Source organism: Anser anser (genome assembly GCF_964211835.1).
Source record: "Anser anser genome assembly, chromosome: 16".
In the NCBI taxonomy this organism is placed as follows: Eukaryota; Metazoa; Chordata; class Aves; order Anseriformes; family Anatidae; genus Anser; species Anser anser.
The window spans coordinates 16,507,339-16,520,523 of record NC_139737.1 but is presented as its reverse complement, the minus strand read 5'-3'; the positions used below and the strand labels follow the sequence as shown (position 1 = coordinate 16,520,523).

The window sequence follows — 13,185 nt, the reverse complement described above, 5'->3', positions numbered from 1 at the left end:
TGGAGATGAACACTCTCTTTTGGTTCCACCATACCTGTGCCCCTGAGAAGTTCCATACCCACGACGTCCATGGCCCAGCTCTCTCAAGCTCACCGCTGGGCTGTCCTGCCCCAGGGGGTCCTGCCAGGTGCCTGGAGCACACTGGAAAAGTTTGGCCTACATGCCTTAGTTCTGAACAAAAGCAGCATACCCAGGCTGTGCCAAACCCTCTTTGCGCATCAGAACAGAATCCTGAAGTCTGCCGTGCCCAAAGTGAAACCTTTTTCTTCATTCCTTGTAAAATAAACATTAAAGTTAACTCTTAATAAGATAATGAGATTAAGGAAGTACATGCTAAACATAGAAGACTATAATACTCAACTTTTTGCCCAAATTACGCTCATTGTCATCCCAGGCTGGGACAGATAAGCTAGGATATAAAAGTGTTAGGAGGTAGTGGTAAAAAAATTAATGATAGCAAAACCCTAGAGTGAGGAAAAAAGGGAGAGCTGGGGGGTTGGGGGGGAGAAGAAAAATTGAAAACCTACAAGAGGCAGGCAATGTTCTGTGCTCCTTCTCCACCAAGACAGGGACACCTCCTTGGTAAGCTCTGCACCTTCACCTTCACTTTGGTGAGGAATACCTGCGATAGCATTTATACGTTAAATAAACATATTAACTTCCTTGTGGGTTAGTGGCATAGATTCATTTTAGCTGCCTATCGGGTCAGTGGAATAGACCCACAGGAAAGAGGACAATCCCTTGTCATGAAGACCTCAGGGTTCTCCCATTTGGCTGCATCTGTTCAAAAACCAGCATGCATACAAGCAATGCAGGAGAAGGATCTCTTCCGGAGATCCCCAAGGCTAGCCCTGATTGATCTGGCAAGGTTAACTCCCCCTTATCTGTAGCCTCCCAGACAGCATAAAGACACACGTAGCTAGTCTCCAAGACCACATACAAACTGCCTGTGCTATGGATGCCACACAGCTGCCCTGGATGCCACACAGCTGGCAGATCTGGTTTGCCAAAACCTTGTGGCTACCTCCACATACAGATTTACTTTGGGATCCTGCCCTCAGATCGCTTCAGGGGAGGTACCTGAAAACTTTGCCCAATTAGGGACCGAGGTACCTGCCTGGGTACCTTCACTTCCCTTCGCTCATCTTGTTTTCCAAAACTTCTGGGCTAGCTCCAAAACACAACTGCTTGTCAGTACCAGCTGAAGACCCCTCCACGTTACGTCTCTCTCAACTTTGGCCCTACTTTGGACGTAGCTGCATGCCTGCTAGCTACCTTTGCTTCCTCCACAAAAGCTTCTCAAAATGTATGGGATTCTGCCTGAGATACATTTAGCTCTGGGTACCAGCTGCAAAGCCCTTCAGGGTAGGGACACCACAAGTTTGGCCAAGTTTATGCATAACTGTATGCCTGGTAGCTACCCTTCCCTCCTCACCTCGGCATGCTTCTAGAAAAAAGATTTGGCTTCCTCCAAGAGAGATTTTTTCTTTGGGGATCCTAAACTCGGATTCCCCTGGGCTAGGTAACAGAGAATTTGGGCTACTTTGGAGGTTGGTACATGGCCGGTAGAATACTTTGCCTCCGCCAGATTGTACTTAGGAAAACGTTTCGCCTCCCTGCGTTAGTTCTGGACAAAAGCAGCGTACCCGTCTGGGGTAGCAACCGGAATTTTGGCCAAATTGGGAATTATGTGCGTGCCCAGTAGCTACCCGTTCCTCCTCCCAGGCATACTTTCTGAAATGTTTTGGCCTCTTCCAGAGAGAGAGGGACTGGTGGATTCGGTCCGCAGAACCCTTCAGGATAGGTACCCGAGAACTTGGGCCAATTTTTGACGGAGGGGCATGCCAAGAGGCTTCTCTTGCCTCTGGCTGATCTGCTTTGCCAAAACCTTGTGGCTACCTCCACATACAGATTTACTTTGGGATCCTGCCCTCAGATCGCTTCAGGCTAGGTACCTGACAACTTTGCCCAATTTCCGATGGAGGTACCTGCCTGGGTACCTTCACTACCCTTCGCTCATCTTCTTTTCCAAAACTTTTGGGCTAGCTCCAAATACACAACTGCTTGTCAATACCAGCTGAAGACCCCTCCACGTTACGTCTCTCTCAACTTTGGCCCTACTTTGGACGTAGCTGCATGCCTGCTAGCTACCTTTGCTTCCTCCACAAAAGCCTCTCAATATGTATGGGATTCTGCCTGAGATACATTTAGCTCTGGGTACCAGCTGCAAAGCCCTTCAGGGTAGGGACACCACAAGTTCGGTCAAGTTTACAGGGAAGTGTATGCCTGGTAGCTACCCTTGCCTTCTCACCTTGGCATGCTTCTAGAAAAAAGATTTGGCTTCCTCCAACAGAGATTTTTTCTTTGGGGATCCTAAACTCGGATACCTCTGGGCTAGGTAACAGAGAATTTGGGCTAATTTGGAGGTTGGTACATGCCCCGTAGCATACTTTGCCTCCGCCAGATTGTACTTTTGAAAACGTTTCGCCTCCCTGCGGCAGTTCTGGACAAAAGCAGCGTACCCGTCTGGGGTAGCTACCAGAATTTTGGCCAAATTTGGAATTATGCGCATGCCCCGTAGCTACCCGTTCCTCCTCCCAGGCATACTTTCTGAAATGTTTTGGCCTCTTCCAGAGAGAGAGGGACTTGTGGATTCGGTCCGCAGAACCCTTCAGGCTAGGTACCCGAGAACTTGGGCCAATTTTTGACGGAGGGGCATGCCAAGAGGCTTCTCTTGCCTCTGGCTGATCTGGTTTGCCAAAACCTTGTGGCTACCTCCACATGCAGATTTCCTTTGGGATCCTGCCCTCAGATCGCTTCAGGCTAGGTACCTGACAACTTTCCCAATTTCCGACGGGGGTACCTCCCTGGGTACCTTCACTTCCCTTCCCTCATCTTGTTTTCCAAAACTTTTGGGCTAGCTCCAAATACACAACTGCTTGTCAATACCAGCTGAAGACCCCTCCACGTTACGTCTCTCTCAACTTTGGCCCTACTTTGGACGTAGCTGCATGCCTGCTAGCAACGATCGCTTCCTCCACAAAAGCCTCTCAAAATGTATGGGATTCTGCCTGAGATACATTTAGCTCTGGGTACAAGCTGCAAAGACCTTCAGGGTAGGGACACCACAAGTTTGGCCAAGTTTATGCATAACTGTATGCCTGGTAGCTACCCTTCCCTCCTCACCTCGGCATGCTTCTAGAAAAAAGATTTGGCTTCCTACAAGAGAGATTTTTTCTTTGGGGATCCTAAACTCGGATTCCCCTGGGCTAGGTAACAGAGAATTTGGGCGACTTTGGAGGTTGGTACATGGCCGGTAGAATACTTTGCCTCCGCCAGATTGTACTTTTGAAAAAGTTTTGCCTCCCTGCGGCAGTTCTGGACAAAAGCAGCGTACCCGTCTGGGGTAGCTACCGGAATTTTGGCCAACTTGGGAATTATCTGCATGCCCAGTAGCTACCCGTTCCGCCACCCAGGCATACTTTCTGAAATGTTTTGGCCTCTTCCAGAGAGAGAGGGACTTGTGGATTCGGTCCGCAGAACCCTTCAGGCTAGGTACCTGAGAACTTGGGCCAATTTTCGACGGAGGTGCATGCCAAGAGGCTTCTCTTGCCTCTGGCTGATCTGGTTTGCCAAAACCTTGTGGCTATCTCCACATGCAGATTTACTTTGGGATCCTGCCCTCAGATCGCTTCAGGCTAGGTACCTGACAACTTTGCCCAATTTGGGACGGAGGTACCTGCCTGGGTACCTTCACTTCCCTTCCCTCATCTTGTTTTCCAAAACTTCTGGGCTAGCTCCAAATACACAACTGCTTGTCAATACCAGCTGAAGACCCCTCCACGTTACGTCTCTCTCAACTTTGGCCCTACTTTGGACGTAGCTGCATGCCTGCTAGCAACGATCGCTTCCTCCACAAAAGCCTCTCAAAATGTATGGGATTCTGCCTGAGATACATTTAGCTCTGGGTACCAGCTGCAAAGCCCTTCAGGGCAGGGACACCACAAGTTTGGCCAAGTTTATGCATAACTGTATGCCAGGTAGCTACCCTTGCCTTCTCACCTTGGCATGCTTCTAGAAAAAAGATTTGGCTTCCTCCAACAGAGATTTTTTCTTTGGGGATCCTAAACTCGGATTCCCCTGGGTTAGGTAAGAGAATTTTGGCTATTTTGGACGTTGGTACATGCCCGGTAGCATACTTTGCCTCCGCCACATTGTACTTAGGGAAAATTTTGCCTTACCTGCGTTAGTTCTGGAAAAGCAGCTTACCTGTCTGGTATTTGTTACCTGCCTGTGTCTGCATGTCCTGTAGCTCTCACGGATTACCTCAAATTGCACGGAGCTTCCCCACTTTTTTCTCCATTTGTTGAGGTCTGGTCCTGTTTGACCCTTAAGGCTCTTTCCTAGCATCTCTTTGAGCCTTTCCTTTTGGCATTCTCTGAACGCTGCTGAAACCTCGGGTTGCTGCCTCAAACTCCTCCAAGGCTGTTGCTGTAATTTGTTTGTGTCCATCGGTGTACGTTCCCAACCCTGCAACAATGGAATAGACAGTTTTTGTTTGATTTTGTTTTGTCTAGTTGTTTCTTTTCATTATGACCTTTCCTTTCTTTGGTCTTTCCTTCAATCCTACCACTTTTGATAGTTTGAATCCTCCTCTTAGTTTTGTTGTTTCTTTGCTTTTTTCAGACATCAGCACGCCACCCCATTTTCCCTGTGCACTGCCTCCCTCATAGAATCCTACAATGCCTGGGGTTGGAAGGGACCTTAAAGACCATCCAGCTCGAGCCCACCTGCACTGGTGCCCCAGGACCCTGTTGGGAGCCGCACGTCTGGGCTGGGGCCAGCTCTGCCTTGGGGCTGACTGAGGCTGTGCCTGTCAGCCCTGCAGTGGGACATGGCGGTTGCCTAGCACCACTCTGGGTCACAATATGCACTGCCCCTGACAGCACAGGGCTGCCATGTGGTCACGGTCCCTGTCCTTGGCTTCCCAAGGAGCTGGGTCCCCATGCTTGGTCCTGAGCGAGGTGCTGGATGTGCGAGTCCAGGAGTCCCCAAGTGCCACAGTGCGGACTTCTCTCTCTTTCCCCTGGAGCTGAACACTCTCTTTTGGTTCCACCATACCTGTGCCCCTGAGAAGCTCCACAGCCAGGACGTCCATGGCCCAGCTCTCTCAAGCTCACGGCTGGGCTGTCCTGCCCCAGGGGGTCCTGCCAGGTGCCTGGAGCACACTGGAAAAGTTGGGCCTACATGCCTTAGTTCTGAACAAAAGCAGCATACCCAGGCTGTGACAAACCCTCTTTGCGCATCAGAACAGAATCCTGAAGTCTGCCGTGCCCAAAGTGAAACCTTTTTCTTCATTCCTTATAAAATAAACATTAAAGTTAACTCTTAAGGAGATAATGAGATTAAGGAAGTACATGCTAAACATAGAAGACTATAATACTCAACTTTTTGCCCAAAATATGCTCATTGTCATCCCAGGGTGGGACAGATAAGCTTAGGATATAAAAGTGTTAGGAGGTAGTGGTAAAAAAGTTAATGACAGCAAAACCCTAGAGTGAGGAAAAAAGGGAGAGCTGGGGGGTTGGGGGGGAGAAGAAAAATTGAAAACCTACAAGAGGCAGGCGATGTTCTGTGCTCCTTCTCCACCAAGACAGGGACACCTCCTTGGTAAGCTCTGCACCTTCACCTTCACTTTGGTGAGGAATACCTGCGATAGCATTTATACGTTAAATAAACATATTAACTGCCTAGTGGGTTAGGGGCATAGATTCATTTTAGCTGCCTATCGGGTCAGTGGAATAGACCCACAGGAAAGAGGACAATCCCTTGTCATTAAGACGTCAGGGTTCTCCCATTTGGCTGCATCTGTTCAAAAACCAGCATGCATACAAGCAATGCAGGAGAAGGATCTCTTCCGGAGATCCCCAAGGCTAGCCCTGATTGATCTGGCAAGGTTAACTCCCCCTTATCTGTAGCCTCCCAGACAGCATAAAGACACACGTAGCTAGTCTCCAAGACCACATACAAACTGCCTGTGCTATCAATACTGCCCTGGATGCCACACAGCTGGCATATCTGGTTTGCCAAAACCTTGTGGCTACCTCCACATACAGATTTACTTTGGGATCCTGCCCTCAGATCGCTTCAGGCTAGGTACCTGACAACTTTGCCCAATTTGGGATCGAGGTACCTGCCTGGGTAACTTCACTAACCTTTGCTCATCTTGTTTTCCAAAACTTCTGGGCTAGCTCCAAAACACAACTGCTTGTCAATACCAGCTGAAGACCCCTCCACGTTACGTCTCTCTCAACTTTGGCCCTACTTTGGACGTAGCTGCATGCCTGCTAGCTACCTCTGCTTCCTCCACAAAAGCTTCTCAAAATGTTTGGGATTATTCCTGGGAGAGATTTACCTCTGGGTACCAGTTGGAAAGCCCTTCAGGGTAGGGACACCACAAGTTTGGCCAAGTTTACAAGGAAGTGTATGCCTGGTGGCTACCCTTGCCTTCTCACCTCTGCATGCTTCTGCAAAAGATTTGGCTTCCTCCAACAGAGATTTTTTCTTTGGGGATCCTAAACTCGGATTCCTCTGGGCTAGGTAACAGGGAATTTGGGCTACTTTGGAGGTTGGAACATGCCTGCTAGCTACCTTTGCCTCCGCCAGATTGTACTTTTGAAAAAGTTTTGCCTACCTACAGCAGTTCTGGACAAAAGCAGCATACCCGTCTGGGGTAGCTACCTGAATTTTGGCCAAATTGGGAATTATGCGCATGCCCAGTAGCTACCCGTTCCTCCTCCCAGGTATACTTTCTGAAATGTTTTGGGCCTCTTCCAGAGAGAGAGGGACTTGTGGATTTGGTCCGCAGAACCCTTCAGGATATGTAGCTGAGAACTTGGGACAATTTTCGACGGAGGTGCATGCCAAGAGGCTTCTCTTGCCTCTGCCTGATCTGGTTTGCCAAAACCTTGTGGCTACCTCCACATGCAGATTTACTTTGGGATCCTGCCCTCAGATCGCTTCAGGCTAGGTACCTGACAACTTTGCCCAATTTCCGATGGAGGTACCTGCCTGGGTACCTTCACTTCCCTTCCCTCATCTTATTTTCCAAAACTTCTGGGCTAGCTCCAAATACACAACTGCTTGTCAATACCAGCTGAAGACCCCTCCACGTTACGTCTCTCTCAACTTTGGCCCTACTTTGGACGTAGCTGCATGCCTGCTAGCAACCACCGCTTCCTCCACAAAAGTTTCTTAAAATGTATGGGATTCTGCATGAGACACTTTTAGCTCTGGGGACCAGCTGCAAAGCCCTTCAGGGCAGGGGCACCACAAGTTTGGCCAAGTTTATGCATAACTGTATGCCTGGTAGCCACCCTTGCCTTCTCACCTCGGCATGCTTCTAGAAAAAAGATTTGGCTTCCTCCAACAGAGATTTTTTCTTTGGGGATCCTAAACTCGGATACCTCTGGGCTAGGTAACAGAATTTTGGCCATTTTTGACGTTGATACATGCCCGGTACAATACTTTGGCTCCGCCAGATTGTACTTTTGAAAAGGTTTTGCCTACCCCGGGCAGTTCTGGACAAAAGCAGCGTACCTGTCTGGGGTAGCTACCTGAATTTTGGCCAAATTGGGAATTATGCACATGCCCAGTAGCTACCCGTTCCTCCTCCCAGGCATACTTTCTGAAATGTTTTGGGCCTCTTCCAGAGAGAGAGGGACTTGTGGATTCGGTCCACAGAAATCTTCAGGCTAGGTACCTGATTACTTGGGGCAATTTTCGACAGAGGTGCATACCAAGAGGCTTCTCTTGCCTCTGGCTGATCTGGTTTGGCAAAACCTTGTGGCTACCTCCACATACAGATTTACTTTGGGATCCTGCCCTCAGATCGCTTCAGGGGAGGTACCTGACAACTTTGCCCAATTTCCGACGGAGGTACCTGCCTGGATACCTTCACTTCCCTTCCCTCATCTTGTTTTCCAAAACTTCTGGGCTAGCTCCAAATACACAACTGCTTGTCAATACCAGCTGAAGACCCCTCCACGTTACGTCTCTCTCAGCTTTGGCCCTACTTTGGACGTAGCTACATGCCTGCTAGCTACCTTTGCTTCCTCCACAAAAGCTTCTCAAAATGTATGGGATTCGGCCTGAGATACATTTAGCTCTGGGTACCAGCTGCAAAGGCCTTCATGGTAGGGACACCACAAGTTTGGCCAAGTTTATGCATAACTGTATGCCTGGTAGCTACCCTTGCCTTCTCACCTTGGCATGCTTCTAGAAAAAAGATTTGGCTTCCTCCAACAGAGATTTTTTTTTTGGGGATCCTAAACTCGGATTCCCCTGGGCTAGGTAATAGAGAATTTGGGCTAATTTCGAGGTTGGTACATGCCCCGTAGCATACCTTTGCCTCCGCCAGATTGTACTTTTGAAAACGTTTCGCCTACCTGCAGCAGTTCTGGACAAAAGCAGTGTACCCGTCTGGGGTAGCTACCGGAATTTTGGCCAAACTGGGAATTATGCGCATGCCCAGTAGCTACCCGTTCCTCCTCCCAGGCATACTTTCTGAAATGTTTTGGCCTCTTCCAGAGAGAGAGGGACTTGTGGATTCGGTCCGCAGAACCCTTCAGGATAGGTACCTGAGAACTTGGGCCAATTTTCGACGGAGGTGCATGCCAAGAGGCTTCTCTTGCCTCCCGTTTATCTTGGTTGCCAAAACTTTGTGGCTACCTCCACATACAGATTTACTTTGGGATCTTGCCCTCAGATCGCTTCAGGGGAGGTACCTGACAACTTTGCCCAATTTGGGACGGAGGTACCTGCCTGGGTACCTTCACTTCCCTTCCCTCATCTTGTTTTCCAAAACTTCTGGGCTAGCTCCAAATACACAACTGCTTCTCAATACCAGCTGAAGACCCCTCCACATTACGTCTCTCTCAACTTTGGCCCTACTTTGGACGTAGCTGCATGCCTGCTAGCTACCTTTGCTTCCTCCACAAAAGCTTCTCAAAATGTATGGGATTCTGCCTGAGACACATTTAGCTCTGGGAACCAGCTGCAAAGCCCTTCAGGGTACGGACACCACAAGTTTGGCCACGTTTATGCATAACTGTATGCCTGGTAGCTACCCTTGCCTTCTCACCTTGGCATGCTTCTGCAAAAATTTGGCTTCCTCCAACAGAGATTTTTTTTTGGGGGATCCTAAACTCGGATTCCCCTGGGCTAGGTAATAGAGAATTTGGGCTAATTTGGAGGTTGGTACATGCCCGCTAGCTACCTTTGCCTCCGCAACATTGTACTTTTGAATAAGTTTTGCCTCCCTGCAGCAGTTCTGGACAAAAGCAGCGTACCCGTCTCGGGTAGCTACCTGAAGTTTGGCCAAATTGGGAATTATGCACATGCCCAGTAGCTACCCGTTCCTCCTCCCAGGCATACTTCGTAAAATGTTTTGGGCCTCTTCCAGAGAGAGAGGGACTGGTGGATTCGTTCCGCAGAACCCTTCAGGCTAGGTACCAGAGAACTTGGGCCAAATTTGGAGGGAGGTGCATGCCAAGAGGCTTCTCTTGCCTCTGGCTGATCTGGTTTGCCAAAACCTTGTGCCTACCTCCACATACAGATTTACTTTGGGATCCTGCCCTCAGATCGCTTCCGGTTAGGTTTCCTGACAACTTTGCCCAATTTGAGATGGAGGTACCTGCCTGGGTACCTTCACTTCCCTTCGCTCATCTTCTTTTCCAAAACTTTGGGGCTAGCTCCAAATACACAACTGCTTGTCAATACCAGCTGAAGACCCCTCCGTATTAAGTCCCTCACAATTTTGCCTCTACTTTGGAGGTAGCTGCATGCCTGCTACCTACCTTTGCTTCTTCCACAAAAACTTCTCAAAATGTATGGGATTCTGCCTGAGAAACATTTAGCTCTGGGTACCAGCTGCAAAGCCCTTCAGGGTGGGGACACCACACGTTTGGCCAGCATTCTGCAGAAGTGTATGCCTGGTAGCTACCCTTGCCTTCTCACCTCGGCATGCTTCTAGAAAAAAGATTTGGCTTCCTCCAACAGAGATTTTTTCTTTGGGGATCCTAAACTCGGATACCTCTGGGCTAGGTAACAGAATTTTGGCCATTTTTGACGTTGATACATGCCCGGTACAATACTTTGGCTCCGCCAGATTGTACTTTTCAAACCATTTTGCCTCTCTGCGGCAGTTCTGGACAAAAGCAGCGTACCCGTCTGGGGTAGCTACCTGAAGTTTGGCCAAATTGGGAATTATGCGCATGCCCAGTAGCTACCCATTCCTCCTCCCAGGCATACTTTCTGAAATGTTTTGGCCTCTCCCAGAGAGAGAGGGACTTGTGGATTCGGTCCGCAGAACCCTTCAGGCTAGGTACCTGAGGACTTGGGCCAAATTTGGAGGGAGGTGCATGCCAAGAGGCTTCTCTTGCCTCTGGATGATCTGGTTTGCCAAAACCTTGTGCCTACCTCCACATACAGATTTCCTTTGGGATCCTCTCCTCAGATCGCTTCAGGGGAGGTACCTGACAACTTTGCCCAATTTGAGAAGGAGGTACCTGCCTGGGTACCTTCACTTCCCTTCGCTCATCTTCTTTTCCAAAACTTTGGGGCTAGCTCCAAATACACAACTGCTTCTCAATACCAGCTGAAGACCCCTCCACGTTACGTCTCTCTCAACTTTGGCCCTACTTTGGACATAGCTCCATACCTGCTAGCTACCTTTGCTTCCTCCACAAAAGCTGCTCAAGATGTTTGGGATTCTGCCTGAGACACATTTAGCTCTGGGTACCAGCTGCAAAGCCCTTCAGGGTACGGACACCACAGGTTTGGCCAAGTTTAGAGGGAAGTGTATGCCTGGTAGCTTCCCTTGCCTTCTCACCTTGGCATGCTTCTAGAAAAAAGATTTGGCTTCCTCCAACAGAGATTTTTTCTTTGAGGATACTAAACTCGGATCCCTCTAGGCTAGGTAACAGAGAATTCTGGCTAATTTGGACGTTGGTACATGCCCGCTAGCTACCTTTGCCTCCACCACATTGTACTTAGGGAAAATTTTGCCTTACCTGCGTTAGTTCTGGAAAAGCAGCATACCCGTCTCTTATTTGTTACCTGCCTGTGTCTGCATGTCCTGTAGCTCTCACGGATTACCTCAAATTGCACGGAGCTTCCCCAGGTTTTTCTCCATTTGTTGAGGTCTGGTCCTCTTTGCCCCTTAATGCTCTTTCCAAGCATCTCTTTCAGCCTTTCCTTTTGGCATTCTCTGAACACAGCTGAAACCTCGGGTTGCTGCCTCAAACTCCTCCAAGGCTGTTGCTCTAATTCCTTTGTGTCCATCGGTGTACGTTCCCAACCCTGCAACAATGGAATAGACAGTCTTTGTTTCATTTTCTTTTGTCTGGTTGTTTCTTTTCATTATGACCTTTTCTTTCTTTGGTCTTTCCTTCAATCCTACCACTTTTGATAGTTTGAATCCTCCTCTTAGTTTTGTTGTTTCTTTGCTTTTTTCAGACATCAGCACCCCACCCCATTTTCCTTGTGCACTGCCTCCCTCACAGAATCCTACAATGGCTGGGGTTGGAAGAGACCTTGAAGACCATCCAGCTCGAGCCCACCTGCACTGGTGCCCCAGGACCCTGTTGGGAGCCGCACGTCTGGGCTGGGGCCAGCTCTGCCTTGGGGCTGACTGAGGCTGTGCCTGTCAGCCCTGCAGTGGGACATGGCGGTTGCCTAGCACCACTCTGGGTCACAATATGCACTGCCCCTGACAGCACAGGGCTGCCATGTGGTCACGGTCCCTGTCCTTGGCTTCCCAAGGAGCTGGGTCCCCATGCTTGGTCCTGAGCAAGGTGGTGCATGTGCGAGTCCATGAGCCCCCAAGTGCCACAGTGCGGACTTCTCACTCTTTCCCCTGGAGATGAACACTCTCTTTTGGTTCCACCATACCTGTGCCCCTGAGAAGTTCCATACCCACGACGTCCATGGCCCAGCTCTCTCAAGCTCACCGCTGGGCTGTCCTGCCCCAGGGGGTCCTGCCAGGTGCCTGGAGCACACTGGAAAAGTTTGGCCTACATGCCTTAGTTCTGAACAAAAGCAGCATACCCAGGCTGTGCCAAACCCTCTTTGCGCATCAGAACAGAATCCTGAAGTCTGCCGTGCCCAAAGTGAAACCTTTTTCTTCATTCCTTGTAAAATAAACATTAAAGTTAACTCTTAATAAGATAATGAGATTAAGGAAGTACATGCTAAACATAGAAGACTATAATACTCAACTTTTTGCCCAAATTACGCTCATTGTCATCCCAGGCTGGGACAGATAAGCTAGGATATAAAAGTGTTAGGAGGTAGTGGTAAAAAAATTAATGATAGCAAAACCCTAGAGTGAGGAAAAAAGGGAGAGCTGGGGGGTTGGGGGGGAGAAGAAAAATTGAAAACCTACAAGAGGCAGGCAATGTTCTGTGCTCCTTCTCCACCAAGACAGGGACACCTCCTTGGTAAGCTCTGCACCTTCACCTTCACTTTGGTGAGGAATACCTGCGATAGCATTTATACGTTAAATAAACATATTAACTTCCTTGTGGGTTAGTGGCATAGATTCATTTTAGCTGCCTATCGGGTCAGTGGAATAGACCCACAGGAAAGAGGACAATCCCTTGTCATGAAGACCTCAGGGTTCTCCCATTTGGCTGCATCTGTTCAAAAACCAGCATGCATACAAGCAATGCAGGAGAAGGATCTCTTCCGGAGATCCCCAAGGCTAGCCCTGATTGATCTGGCAAGGTTAACTCCCCCTTATCTGTAGCCTCCCAGACAGCATAAAGACACACGTAGCTAGTCTCCAAGACCACATACAAACTGCCTGTGCTATGGATGCCACACAGCTGCCCTGGATGCCACACAGCTGGCAGATCTGGTTTGCCAAAACCTTGTGGCTACCTCCACATACAGATTTACTTTGGGATCCTGCCCTCAGATCGCTTCAGGGGAGGTACCTGAAAACTTTGCCCAATTAGGGACCGAGGTACCTGCCTGGGTACCTTCACTTCCCTTCGCTCATCTTGTTTTCCAAAACTTCTGGGCTAGCTCCAAAACACAACTGCTTGTCAATACCAGCTGAAGACCCCTCCACGTTACGTCTCTCTCAACTTTGGCCCTACTTTGGACGTAGCTGCATGCCTG

At 49.1% G+C, this 13,185-nt stretch overlaps 2 long non-coding RNA genes across 2 annotated transcripts in view; both read right to left on the bottom strand.

Moving 5' to 3' along the window:
* The window catches only part of LOC310882731, a 673,777-nt gene that overhangs the window by 533,226 nt on the left and 127,366 nt on the right, over positions 1-13,185 (bottom strand). The gene's annotated exons all lie outside the window — the stretch shown is intronic.
* The window catches only part of LOC310882625, a 93,271-nt gene that overhangs the window by 56,866 nt on the left and 23,220 nt on the right, over positions 1-13,185 (bottom strand). Inside the window, exon 5 of the long non-coding RNA XR_014573058.1 lies at positions 6,356-9,857. This is a non-coding gene — a long non-coding RNA (uncharacterized lncRNA). The remainder of the gene's footprint in view (positions 1-6,355; positions 9,858-13,185) is intronic.